The sequence below is a fragment of the Pantherophis guttatus genome, chromosome 2 (genome assembly GCF_059756535.1).
Source record: "Pantherophis guttatus breed Tessera chromosome 2, ASM5975653v1, whole genome shotgun sequence".
Classification (NCBI taxonomy): Eukaryota; Metazoa; Chordata; class Lepidosauria; order Squamata; family Colubridae; genus Pantherophis; species Pantherophis guttatus.
This window is the reverse complement of record NC_142064.1, coordinates 75,287,768-75,303,014: the sequence shown is the minus strand read 5'-3', so window position 1 is coordinate 75,303,014 and position 15,247 is coordinate 75,287,768.

Genomic DNA, 15,247 nt, shown 5'->3' with positions numbered 1-15,247 from the left:
AAGACAAACCACTTCTGCACTGCCACTGTGCAATACACATGGATGTGTCTGTGTATATCTCCCTCTTGAATTGAGGGGAACTTTAACTTATTAAAGAGAATTTATGCAGCAATTTTACCCAAATGTAGGACTTGAATGTAACTTGCTGAACTTTGTTGAAAACTGACATTATGGCTTGTACAGAATTTGACTCAGCTCATAAAACAGTTTACCATTATGAGCATATTCATCTGTTCACTAATTTCCTTATCTATGACTTCTGACTTACTTATATCCCAAAATGATTTACCAATACAATACTTAAAAGTGCTATGAAACAGATATTAATAGCATCATTAGTAGAAGTTAGTAGCTGGGAAAAAACCAATGTAAAAAGAGGGAAATTTAAACAATGCCCAAAAGAGAACTTCATTGGAGAAGAAAATAGAATTATTTATGTATTCTCTCTATGTTTGGGGGATCTAAAAGGCCAATAGTGCCATAGTTTGGAAAGTATCTTATGTCTACTGATTCTTATGTCTACAGAATAAAGAGCTTGTATCTCCTATTCCAGGAAGACACCAAGTCTTTAATAGATGACACTAAGTCCTATTTATCATCTGATTGTTCATAATTTCAAGGAGCAGCTAATGAATATTTTAAAACTGTAGGAAATTAGCATCCACCCCTCTCCTAGAAGAATGAAATATTTTAGGAAATATTGAAAGGGGCAGAATATTATGTTTCCCTGGATGAGAAATGGAGAAACATGTTTTAAAGACAAAGCAGCTTTCTGCCTCCCCCCACCTTTGTCAATGGGCCATTAAGGCCTTAGCCAAGCTCACTCATTCCCCCCACCTTTGTCAATGGACCATCATCTGCAACACAATAGGACCCATCTAGCAACAGAAACTCATCTCATGGCACCTGGGAAGATTACATCAGCCAGCAAGGCTAGCTAAGACCCCCACCTCCTGGGAGTCTGACAACTAATCTGGATACTCTTCCTGTGCCCCAGGAAGTTCAAAGCGCAGAGAGGGCATAAAACCAAGGCACACTCAGCATCTCGACCCTTTTCCATTCAGGAAAACCATGTGATCCTGTCCACCATTAAAGCATCTTTCTAAGCAGTCTCCATGTTCCAGTGTCTTTTTCCCCACTTGAAACTGAACCCAGAAGGATATTTCTTCCAACAAAACGTATGCGAATTTGATTCAGATAAGAATAAGCATGCATGCCACATCCTTAACCAGTAAATAGTATTCTTTGGAGATATTCTGTTAATTCTAGGCATGAGGTATAAACAATGCCCTTCGTACCCCTTGCCATCTGACTTTTGTCAACTCATAGCTTCATAAATTATAGTTTCCCAGAGAAATCTGGCTTGGTGTAATTCCTGTTAGAAAGAAAAGTCTTTTCACAAGCAGTGTGATCCTCCTGAAATGAGCTTTCACAGCATTGTGGCAGCATTAGGCAATCTAATGGTTTATAATAGATGTAACTTGTCTTGTAAAGCCTTTTTCTTTTAGCCCTTAGAAGTCGTTTTAACACACCCCGAGAGAAAGGCAGCCAAAGAGAGTGGATCAAAAACAGAAGCTGGCCTCTGATCCCTTTGAGACCCTTCTAATTATTCCATAAGCCCTTCAGTTGCTGTAAGCATCCCCTCTCTTGAAGGATTTGACAAAGATGGTTAACCTTTTCTTCCTGCTCATTAAACTCTTCTACAGCTGACCAGTTCGGAGCTGGTAGCACAATGCATTTGGAAGTAAGCAAGAGATTTGCCTTTCCTTCTGGCCCGCTGATCCAGTTACATAAATGGCTATTGCATAGCAGGTTTGATAGCTGTATTATGGCTCAGATCAGATCAGATTGCTTGGGTAAAGGAGAAATTGATTGTTGCTCACAACCCAAACTCTGTCTGTGTATTCAGCTACCTGTTCTCTCCAGCTCCTTCTCATTGTCTCTGTCTCTCTCTCACTCGCACAGCGCCTGTAATCTTATCAGCAGCTGAAAAGTTCTGACAAATGAAGTTTATTGGCTGTTGTTAAGAGGTCTTATGAGGTCTTTTGTTTGTCTCATTTCTCTTGAACCTCCTGTACTTGAGTAGGAGGGAGTCGGCACTCTGCGCTGCTTTTATTTGGAGATTCTTGATTGTCTTGAAAATGAAGACATGTATGTCTTGTTTATTTTGTTCCCTTGACAAACTTCCAGTGGGTGGAAAACTCAATTTACTGCCGACTTGATGATTAAGGCTAATTTAGCATGGCTTTATTATGCATATGGTGTGTATGTGTGCAGAGAACAGAGGCAAATGACATGTGTGATGCAGTCATTTGAAGTATTTTTAGAGAACCAAATCCTATTTTAAAAGGGGATCATTAATTTATTAATCCTATGATCATAAAACATTGCCAGAAAAGTGGGAATAAATGTGGTGATATTCATTGCTTTAAAATGTGGGCACATGTTCCTGAAGAAATAAACATGCACCTCATGGAGTTGGGAACAGGACAGAATGAACAAGTTGAAGAAGAAGATACACAAAGCCAGTGTGTGAAAGAAAGTTGGAATGCAGTTCAATGGAGACACTCCCGGGGTTCACTTGATTTTATTTATCCATGCAGCAAGAGCACGTGCAGAACGGTTATCAAAATCTGGAAGATGATAGACAGAACATCATCAATGAAGTTCTGTCCCCTTTGCATATGGGAGCAGTATCAACGCATACAAAAAGGAACAGAATTTGAATTGCACTGACACATCCATCACCTTGCAGATTTTGACTCACACCCTTCAGCCTACAGTTATGAGAATTACTGCAATAGTTATGAAAAACATTGGGTTGTATTGGATGGCTGTGTTTATTGCACAAGACACATTGCAGGCTGGGATAGTACTTCATGCCCCTTAATAGGTCTGTTGGAACCTGCATTATCAAGCCTTACACTCATTATAACCATTCATACTTGTGGCAGCTCACAGAAGTACATAATTACAGGTGAGGAATGTTGTTTAGAGGTCTGTCATCCATGCAGCAGATTTATGTATTACTCTTCAATAAACAGAGGATAGCCAGAAGCTATATGGATAATGACTCTAACAAACACATTCAGATGTTCTATTTATACTACATATACAGGGGTGTAATCCAGCAGGTTCTAACAGGTTCTGGAGAACCGGCAGTGGAAATTTTGAGTAGTTTGGAGAACTGAAAAATACCACCTCTGGCTAGTCCCAGAGTGGGGTGGGAATGGAGATTTTGCAATATCCTTACCCCAGGAATGGGGAGGGAATGGGGATTTTGCAGTATCCTTCCCCTTCCATGTCCACCAAGCCATGCCCACCAAGCCATGCCCACAGAATCGGTAGTAAAAAAAAATTGGATTTCACCACTGTATATATAGACTCTTGGTCATATGTACGCACACATATATGCTACAAAATTGGACAGTGGTGGGGGGAGTCTTAATATTAAAACCTCTACATTTGGATTAAAACACTGATTCTTCTACTCCTAATGTATAGAAGGAGAAAGACATCTATTGATGCCTAGAGGCATCAATAGAAAGGGATAGCAGAAGCTCTGAAGACGAGAAAATAAAAATGGCAAAGCCTAAGTTGGTGTATATTAGGCATGTCTATGGAGATTCTCAGTCATCCAGGTCGTGGTTGTCCCAAAAGTGCTTTTTCAAGAGGCAACTGGACTTTCTGGTTTTTCTTTGAAGACATTTCGCTTCTCATCCAAGAAGCTTCTTCAGCTTCTTAGGAGAGAACTTGAAGATTAATGCAAATGATGAGATTGATCAGGAATGTGTGTTGTATATGTGTATTTCATGTGTGTTATTAAGATGTTGGACTGGGATTGAAAATGCCCAAGTTCATCTGTACCATCAGATGACTGATGACTTTGGATTGGTCTCTTTTTCTCAGACCAGAGTAGTTGTTATAGCAAAAAAAAAACCAGAGGAGGAAGTGCTGTGTGTAGCACAGTGAAAAGCTGTGCAGCTACATGTGTAGCTGTGTAGCCACATGTGTAGCTGTGGAAAGAAAAGCAGGATGTAACTTAACCAACTAATCAATTAATTGAAATGTTGGACTAGGTCTGAGAAGGTTCAAATTCAAGACACTTATCAGCTGTGGAAAGTTACTGAATGCCTGTGGGCCAGTCATTATTTTCCAGCACATCTAACACCACCGAGTAAAAGTGCAGGAGAGATCTATGGAATATTTAAAAAATTGGAGGCAGAAAGGTGGAATATAAGTCTAACAAACATAAAAGGCAAAACAGAGCACCAGTGATCATAAATATCTGTTCTACCAAAAGGAGAACTCCAAAGACTTTATTTCAGGATTGATCACCAATAATTGAAACATACTGCAGGCACAGGTTACCCACTTGTCTCTCTATTGTATAGTTGTGAATTTAAAATGAGGCAGAGCCTGAAGCTCTTCAGGCATACTTGAGAATGGTATTGTACACAAGAGGCCCTGGATGATATATCCAGATGCAACTTTGACAGTTTCTTGCAGCAATGAGCAGAAAACCAAACAGAGGTTGAGCCACAACCGCTGGATATAAAAATAGATTTAAAGGGGGATAAATTGTTGTGATGAACTTTGGATAAGTTGCAGTTCCCTTGGATGCCTGGATGACTATGAGAACTGCTGCTCTTGGAACAGACATAGAAAATGGCTCTCGGCAGACCCCAGAAAGTTTAGGTGAGAGCTAGGGAGTAAAAACTCCTAAAAAAGAAGCTCAGATTCAAGTGTAGTTTTACTAGGGAGTTAGCCAGCTCCTTGGCCTTACTCTTCAAAGCCAAGGAGCTGGCTTAAAAAAAAAAAGATGTGACTTTAGGGGCAGAAGGCTCTGGACTTTCAATAGGTTAGATCCAGGATTAGATCAAATATAATGCAAGGAACGGAGACTGAGAAATGAGTTTTGGAGATAGAGCATACTCCAAGTCCATCTTGAATGAAAAATCTACAAATCTTCCTGTTGTTGGGACAATGGAACCCATAAACAGCACAGAGAAGTACTGTTGGACCTCAAGCGTAGCAGATCCAATTCAGAACAAAGGCTTCTTAAGACACAGAGATTCAGAGACTGGGGACAGGATAAGATAGAGTGAAGCATGCTTTATTCTAAATAAAGCTATATTGTAACGGGGATAGATGTTAGTTTTTCTTCCTTCTAACAATCCTTTGTTAAGGATGGGGCTCTTCTTAAATTTGGGACTATTTTTACTCTTGCTTAATACAATAACACAAATGAGTGAATACCTTTCAGCATTTAAAAAAAATATTGATACTTTGTAGTCTGAGTCTCTGTGCACAGAGCTGTTATTCTTCAGCCTAATTTAATGTAACTTACTTATATACATCTATAACTATCATGCCATTCCCTTTAGGTTTAAGCGATTTTATGTAAAGTGCAGAAATTTGACTTAACCTATTCCTAATTCAGGAATACATGTCAACCCTTCACAAATTGCATTATGTTCCCTAATACAATAGTATAATGTTTGTTTATCATGCCACTATACAGTTAGGGATGACAAAATTTCTTTGTCAGCACTTCAAGCTGCATTTACTCTAGTGCTGACATAAGAAGGAGAAGCGGAGGCATTTGGAAAGGGACGTTTGACTTTTCACCTACTTATTTTCCCTGGAGATAATATCCCCTAGGAGATGGGATGGGAGGGGGGAAATTCCTTTGAGCTGGAGCAGTAGATTAGGGGTAGAGTGACTTGGAAGATGGCCAATGAGTGCAGGGGAGTGGGGAACGGAAAGGGAGGGTTTTGGGTCTGGAAGTCAGTGTTGGCTGCGATGGAGTCGGAATTAGAATGTTGTGCTAAATAAATGGGAGTTTTCTTCAAAGACTTTGTTTGAAATGCAATTTATTTGAGACGACCTCAGAACCTGACATTCTTTTACATTAAAAAAAAATCATATGTTCTAGCCTATTTATGAAAAAATGAGCATTTTATGTATGTATGTATGTATGTATGTATGTATGTATGTATACACACCAAATACATTTTTTTACCTATTTGCCACAGCCTGCAACATAGTTCCACCTTTTCTTCTGCCCCTACCTGTTATACAGTAGGTAGGGTTTCCTCAGTTGTCCCATCCCTGTAAAACCCACTAAACACCCAGATAGGCCTGCTATGCACTTTAATTCCAAGAGCACTACCAGATTTCTCTTGACTATATTTATGCCTTTGTTCTTGCTCAGCTCTATATCAAAATCAAAAGGAGTATTTAGAAGTGAAACAGCCTTGAAAAAGATGCTGAATGGTTTAGAAATTACCTTCCCAGGACCATCTGAATGCAATGAACTACAAATTCCATTGTCCCCAGACTTCATAGCCAACATTGGATGGAAATGATGGAATGTTATTATATATAGAAGGAGTGTATGGTGTACACTATTCCTACCGCCATGGAATATCAATTAGGTACATAGCTCACTTGGTTTCCTCATTTTGGGGCCATCCTTTCCATTACCATTGGTTGGTTATTCTTCCAAAAATGTGCTTGAGTATCTGCTGGATAAAGACACTGCTAATGAATCAAATAGATCTTCGTATATATTTCCATTGGTTGAATTTGTTTTGAGGCATTTGTTCAACTCTTTTTGATGTTTAAAATGTTGTTATACTTTTATACCAGAATTTTCTGCCACATATGTCAAAATCATCAGGCACATTTTGGTACATACTGTACATTCATTTAAGTGAGTTTCCGGGGAGCAGAAATCTTAGGCTGGCTCTGTGTATTATTTTACTACACAAGGCCTCGTGTAGCTCATAGCTGTTGAATGTAATGGCCCAAAGAATAACCTTGAGGAACAGGAAGAAAAGCTACAACCAAGTCAATGGTCAGATAAAAGGAATTTGAATCTGGGATGGATCTGTAACCCAAGTAAATATCTCAATCAAGAACTGTTCTAGTTTTCATGAAAATAAAGGGAGGGACCTGTTCAGACTTGCAAGATTGCTGTCAGCCCACCCTACCCCAGTAGATTAGACTATAAAACTAAAGTTACACATGCTAATACTATTTTTATTATAAACTTGAAAGTCGTGCAAATTAATTGTCAGTTCTTTGCTTGCATCTTCACAAGTTGCATATTTAGGGATCCAAGTTTACTACATACAATATGGTGTATCAAATTGGTACAATATAGCAATATATGCCAATTTCTAAAAAATAAAGCAGCTAATTTTATGAATAAATTGTTCTTTTTAGGACTGTTCTCTTGCTCTAATTACAATCAGATTCACAAAAAGAACGATTGCTCCATCCTAATGATCAATAAAAGGTGTTATATGTTCAACCGATCATTTTATAAATCAGCTTATTCATATTTTGTTTAGTGCTGCATTGTGCCCTAATTGTTGCATGATGACATAAATGTCACTGTTTGATACTAGGCCTAGTTATTATGAGTGATGCCACTAATTAAACTAATACAATAAACAATACAAGCAGGAATATTGAAGCCTTCATCTGTCACTGTTGATAGTTGACTGCATAAATAACAGCAGAGTAACAAAAAGTCTGTGAAAAAGGAATAGTGCTTTATTAATTCAAAAGGGAAGACAGACCGTTCAGAAACAATTACAGTAGCTGACAATTCTCTCTCTTCCTCACCTGCCCTCATCTTCTGGTTATAAACATCAGACCTCTAAACTGATCCAGTGCTAGAGAGGATCTTCCTTCTACTCTCTTTTATATTAAGCCACCCTTTTTATATGTGATCTGTTGGACTCTGACTTTTTGACCTCGATAGTTCATGTTTGAACATGAAATACAGAAATGCACTGTCAACTTGCCCACTTATTCCATTCAGATGTCTTTGTCACCAAGACAGCCATTTCTGTACTAATCCATGGAAGAAAGTGAGATACAAGTGATGGCTGAAGTCAGGATATGGATTAATAAACTAGTTACAATCAAGGTCTACTCTGCCAGCTGTATTAAGTTCAGTGGGAGGTGAGACTGAAACCTTGCCCAGGCACAACTGAGATATGTCTAGGGACTTGTATTTTGGTTCCAGATAAAAGGTTTCCCCTGTCCAGTTGTGTGTGACTCTCTCTCTCTCTCTCTCTCTCTCTCTCTCTCTCTCTCTCTCTCTCTCTCTCTCTCTCTCTGTGTGTGTGTGTGTGTGTGTGTATGCTCATCTCTGTTTCTTAGCTGAGGGAACTGAGCATTGTCCAAAGACATTTCTGTGGTCAGGTGGCTAGCATGGTTATACTCCAAAGGCACAGAACGCTGTTACCTTCCCACTCAAGGGGTACCTATTTATCTATTTGCATTTGCATGCTTTCAAATTGCTAGATTTATAGGAGCTGGGGCAAGTAATGGGAGCTTGTCATTTGAAAGGCTACAGCCCAGGTTCGAGAACCAAGCACCAAATGACTGGGAGCTCACCCCCATCACGGGCACTTGAGTCTTGAACCTGGACCGACAGCTTTCCAGCTAACAAGTGGAAAGCTGGAAAGTGCCTTTCACCATTGAGCCATCATGCTCCTTTTGGTTTCAAGAGGCTCTCCCAATTCTTTTTCATCCAAGGCCCATGATTAAAGTGTGTTCTTTAAATCAAAAACCAAAGGAATTATTTTGCCTGTCAATCTCCTTTATGGTAAGAGTTCCTAGTGATCCTCAAGGTTTTTTTTTCTTCTTTCTCTCTAACATTAGCAATTCAGCTCCAGCTGAGCTTCCTTTCCCATCAGTCTTATCTGGAAAAATATCAAGTAAATACCTGATAACAATAACATTAACCAAAGAAAGCATTACCTTCAACTATTCATATCAAGAGACCTAAGAGATACATTACTTAAAAAGAAACTGGCCCCTCCACACACTTTCTCAAGAGAGTTAAAGGAATAATGACTCCAGGTCATTTTATCCAGTTCACCTTTGTACAAAAGAAACTTATCTTTTTCACCAAGTTTTCATATTTGATACATCTAACTACCAACTCAATTACTGAGCCACTGACTATCCCAAGAGACAAGACCAGCAGACATTTCATTACCGAAGGTAACATCATCAGTGCTAGAAGGGAGTGGGGTTTGCTCTATGTCCATAATGGCGAACCTATGGTACGCGTGCCACAGGTGGCACGCATAGCCATATCGGAGGGCATGCGAGCTCAGCTCCAGCGCACATGTATGTGCCGGCCAGCTGATTTTCAGGCCTTCTGGGCCCACTGGAAGTAGGGAAACAGGCTGTTTCCTGCCTCCGAAAGACCTGGAGGTGGTGGTGGGGAAGGCCCATTTTTCTCTCTCCCCAGCCTCCAGAGCCTTTCTAGGAGCTTGGGGAGGGCGAAAACAGCCTTCCCCACCCACCTGGAGGACCTCCGGAGGCAGGAAATAGCCTGTTTGCCAACTTCCTGTCCCATGAGAAGTTGGCAAACAGGCCATTTCCTGACTCCGGAGGGCCTCCGTGAGGGTGTGGAAGGCTGTTTTCGCCCTCCCCAAGCTCCTAAAAAGGCTCTGGAGCTTGGGGAGAGAGAAAAACGGGCCATCGCGTGTCAGGAGCGGGGAGGAGGGGGCTTGCACACACATGCATGGGGCGGGTACATATGTGACCTCCCCCCTGTTCCTGGCACACAATGGCAAAAAGGTTTGCCATCACTGCTGTATGTTTATATAGAAGACCTATCATTCACACAGGTAGAACTGAGAGGTTTAACAGCTCTATACCAGAGTGATCTTGTTCATTATGTCCTGTCTGTCCAACTAGCCTGATGTTGAATACAGCTAACAATAAAAAAAAAAGGATAAATTGCAAAACAAGTGCTAAAAATATCTACGTACTTAAAAATGACATACTTAAAACCTTAAAATATTATGAACCTAATGAAATTTTTCCTTACAGGTGGTCCTGGATTTATGGTCATAATTGGGACCAGAATTTCAATTGCTAAGCAAGGCTGTTGTTAAGTGAATCATGGCCAATTTTACAGCTTTTTTGCCATGGCTGTTAAGCAACTGTTAAGTGAATCATATGCTTGTTAAGCAAATCTGGCTTCCCCATTGACTTTATTTGAAGCCAAATAAGAGAAATGACTATCACATGACTTCTCGGCGCACTGCAATTGTCATAAATGCATGCTGGTTGCCAAGTGCCAAAAATTTGATCACATGACCGTGGGGATGTAGCAATGGTCATGAGAGCAAGGACCAGTCATAAGTCACATTTTCAGCACTGTTGTAACTTTGAACAGCCACTAAATGAGTAATAGACAAAGACCACCTGTACAGTTAATAGACAACAGCTCTGAATTGGGTGGTCATAGAAAAAAAAATGCAAGATTTATGAAAGACACTTATAAAGCACAGCATTGGACATAGCTATCCATTTTAGTCTATTTGAAAATTTGCAACAGATATTTTCCCCTCCTCCAGCGATAGAATTTCCCTGAATTGTATTTGGGTTTGCAAATTACAACCTGAAAAGTGAAAACAAGGAGCTCTTTGAATTTAACTCTTCAGTTTGTTCTGGACAAGAAATTACTGAGAAAAGCACATGTAACACAATCTAATTTTTTTTTAACATTTTTGTTTTATAGTGTCCCATCTCAATATCTTTAATATTATAAATATTGCATGCGGAGGCTTCTACTAGAGATTGTGACATATTAAACATTATATATGCACCAATAGACTTGAAGTAATATAATGTAAGTCTGTATTTTAATCCTAAAAAGGACACTGTAAATAAAGCCCCATTTTGAAATATACCAAAACTAAGTATAGAAAAGATTATGTCATGTGGGAAGAATTGGTTGAATCACAATTGGAATAGAATACCACATACATTGTTTTTCTGTGTTTCTAACTCTCCCACTTTAAGTTAGTTCTTTTATAGCTGCAAAAGGATTCTGAAACATTTTTTCCTGTCAGGGAAGAATATCACAGACCTCTTCATTTCAAAAATAGTAACACGACAGAAATTTTAAAAGTGCATTCAATTAAACATGATTGAGGTCTCCCATTTTTCATAATATAAAACCTTTTATCACCCAGTGCAGCTGATATGCACTACATTCGGTCCAGACTTTTTCATAAGATGTATAATTCACGTCAGAAATTCTGTATCTCGGCGCGGTGAAGCCAAAGGGCTTAGATGGCTTTTTAAAACAAATTTTCCCTAATGTACATGCAGAAGACGGCTGTTATTCATGTTAGCTCAATGGAATGACCATGAACTGAGGCATTATATCCTTCAACAACGGTTGTGAGAACACATGCTTTTCGTAATGTTTAGGAAGAGGCCATTGGATAAAATGGACTGTCACTAAATATAGCTAGTTTGTTGAGCTATGTGAGATTTCAATTAAGACCTAAACTAAGCCTCACCTTGAAGCTGCTTCACAAAGCAACATCGTTCCTTCTCTCCTAAGAGGAAAGCAAACTCAAAGCTTATTTCGTTTTGCTTTGCTTTGCTTTGCCTTCTACTAAAGAGCTTGAGCTATGTAAGAAGGCATAAGATGGAGTTTTTATTGGTAAGGATTACAGGTTGTCCTCGACTTATGACCAAAATTGGGATCAGAACAGGGGTGAAATCTACTTACCTTCCCTACCGGTTCAGAAGTGCGTGTGCCCATCATGTGCACGCTTGGACCCTTTGTGCATGCACAAACCCTTCTGCGCATGCGCAGAGGGTAAAAAACAGGTTACTTCCTGGTTAAAACCAGGAAGTAACGATGACTGGGCAGATGGGTGGAGCCTCCCACCGCCATTGCTACCGGTTCTCCGAACCACCTGCCTCTATCGCTACTGATTCAGCCAAATCGGTAGCATTTCACCCCTGGATCAGAATTTTCATCACTAAGGCAGTTGTTCAATGAGTCGTGCTGAATTTTCTGACTTTTTTTTTTTTTTTTTTTGCCATTGTTGCTAAGAAAACCACAGCAGTGGTTGTTATCGTGTGGTTGTTAAGTAAATCCGGCTTCTCCCATTGCTTGTCAGAAGTCAACCGGGAAGATCGCAAATAGTGATAGCAATAGTACTTATATACCGCTTCACAGTGTTTTTTTTACAGCCCTCTCTAAGCGGTTTACAGAGTCAGCCTATTGCCCCCAGCAATCTGAGTCTTCATTTTACCCACCTCGGAAGGATGGAAGGCTGAGTCAGCCTTGAGCCTGGTGAGATTCGAACTGCCAAATTGCAGGCAGCCTGCAGTCAGTAGAAGTAGCCTAGAGTACTGCACTCTAACCACTGCACCACCGTGATCATGTGACCCAGGAGGAACAACCATTGTAAATAAATGCTGGTTGCCAAGTGTACACATTTTGATCACAGGACTGTGGATGCTGCAATGATCCTATGTGCAAGGACTAGTCATAAGTCACTTTTTCAGTGCTGTCATAACATTGAATGCTTGCTAAACAAATGGTTGTAAGTCAAGAATAACCTGTATAGAAAAAAAAAAGAACATTTTCTTTAAACTTTTAAAGCTGTGGTGGCACAGTGGTTAGAATGCAGTACAGATAGTTCCCGACTTACAACAGTTCATTTAGTGACCGTTCAAAGTTACAATGGCACTAAAAAAAGTTACAACCATTGCAGCAGCCCTATGGTGACACGATCAAAATTCGGATGCTTGGCAACTGGTTCATATTTATGATGGTTGCAATGTCCCAGAGGTCATGTAATCATCTTTTGTGACTTTCTGACAAGCAAAGCCAATGGGGAATCCAGATTCAGTTAACAACCGTATTGCTAACTTAACAACATCAGTGATTCACTTAACAACTCTGGCAAGAAAAGTCATAACATGGGGCAAAACTCACTTAAGAAACATTTCACTTCGCAACATAAATTGGCTCAATTATGTTCGTAACTCGAGGACTATTGGTATTGTAGGCTAATTCTGTCGACTGCCAGCAATTCGATCCTGACAGGCTCAGGGTTGACTCAGCCTTCCATATTCCTGAGGTTAGTACCCAGATTGTTGAAGGCAACATGTTGATTCTGTAGACTGCTTAGAGAGGACTGTAAAGCACTATGAAGCAGTATATAAGTCTAAGTGCTATTGCTATTGCTAAAGTGCTTATCAGCATACTTCTTGGATTGATGATTTCAGCCAATGCTGAAGGATTGCACACAAAAGCAGACAGCCTAGGATTCCCTTGCCTTCTGAGTTTGGGTGGCTCTAATAAAGGCAATCCTAAAGTTGCCTTCTCAAGCCAATGGACTGGCCTGAAATGGACTGAAGCCACCCAAATTGCTGTATTGAGACTAATCAAGTCATCGCTTTGCTTCAGCAGAACAAATCAATATTGCCTCCAGAACAAATCACTTCATCAGAGCAATTCTAAGCCACTTCACATAAGTAGAGTTCTTATAATCTTAGATATTCTGGGAAATCTCAATTTATTTTAAAACAAGGGGGCAAAAACGAAGAACAAATGCGGGCATTCACAACCTTAGAGAGAGAGAGAGAGGAAAAAAAAATCCAAATACTTCCCTGGCCAAGTAAGTGATTCTGATTCGATATTTGTTTGTCTTGGATTAACCCCACCAGGTTAAATAGAATTTATTGGGGGAAGATGGATTTAAGATAGCAAAGCTCAGCTCCATTGCATGAGTCGGTTTCAAGTAAAACCCCAAAGCTGAGCAATATTCCACAGACTAAGTACATTGATAGATCATTATTTTATTTATACTGAATGTTGCATCGGCGTTTTGTGGGACTTAAAGTTTACTTCTGAAATTACGGTGTGCTTCGCCAAAGGTGTATTTCGCAGTGATACTAGTGGTATATCAGTATCAATGACAGCTCACAGAGGTCCAATTAGGGGTGGACCGGAGGCCCGATTCAGGGCCTTGCGTCCCAAAAGGCTCTCAGATAAACACAGATTGGCAACAAAATGGGGGCCTTGGTAGCACAGTGGACTAATGCACTGTTATTAACATCTGCTGCTTGCAATTACTGCAAGTTAAAATCCCACCAGGCTCAAGGTTGACTCAGCCTTCCATCCTTTCAAAGGTAGGTAAAATGAGGACCCAGATTGTGGGGGCAATAAGATGACTTTGTATAAATATACAAAAGTATGAAGGCTATTGCTTAACGCATTGTAAGCTGCCCTGAGTCTCCGGAGAAGGGCGGCATATAAATTAAAGCAATAAATAAATAAATAAATAAAAAATGAGGAAGCAATGTAAGGCACCTCATATTAGTATTGGAGCTGATGTTGACTGCTGTGGCATTTTTCCTTCCATTTTGTGTTTTGTTTTAAAAAGCATTTCTGAAAAGAGGTGGAGATACACACATAGTTAGCCAAGCTAAGCGTATTTTTATCTTTTCACTTGTGTTTTCCTTTTCTTTCACACAATGCCGCTTATTCCCAAAGTGTAAAGTTTCACAGCTGGAAAAAAAAATGCACCGAGGGAAGAGTTGTCAAATCTTTTAGTCCATTATTGAAAATGACTTAGCTGTAACACTCACTGGTCAAAGGGCTGAATATTGAAGGATAACCTTTACACAATGTAGAATTTGTGAGACTCTGCTCGCCTTTTGCTTTTGCTTTTCTTAATTCTAAAAGAATAGGGGTCTGACCCAGACTTAGCCCTGCAGGATAGTCTGTATGAGAAGCGCAACTATGAGTATTATATTTATTGTAAGGTTACATTAACAGAATCTTGCAAGACTGAAAGAATTTCTTCCCTCTTTTCCTTTTGCTCTTGGGAAAATTAGGCAGGAACATTCTGGAACATTCCCCACACCCTCCATTCTTCTGTGGAATGACATACCTTTTACACACCAGTTGTCCAGTCTGGGATTCTCCCTCCTTTGTCCCAAGGCCATTCCCCCATGCTACTATGTCCAGATTGTGATATACAGGTAGTCCTCAACTTACAACCATTCATTTAGTGACCAATCGAAGTTACAATGGCACTGAAAAAAGTGACTTATGACTATTTTTCACATTTATGATCTTTGTAGCATCCCCACGGTCATATGATCAAAATTCAGGCGCTTGGCAACTGGTTTATATTTATGATGATTGCAGTGTCCTGGGATCATGTGATCTCCTATTGCAACCTTCTGACAAGCAAAGGCGATGGGGAATCCAGATTCACTTAACAACCATGTTGCTAACTTAACAACGTCAGTGATTCACTTACCAACTGTGGCAAGAAAATGTGTAAAATGACGTAAAAAGGAGTATTTATGATGGTTGCAGAATTTCAGTGTCATGTTTTGCAACCTTCTGACAAACAAAGTCAATGGCCAAGCCAGATTC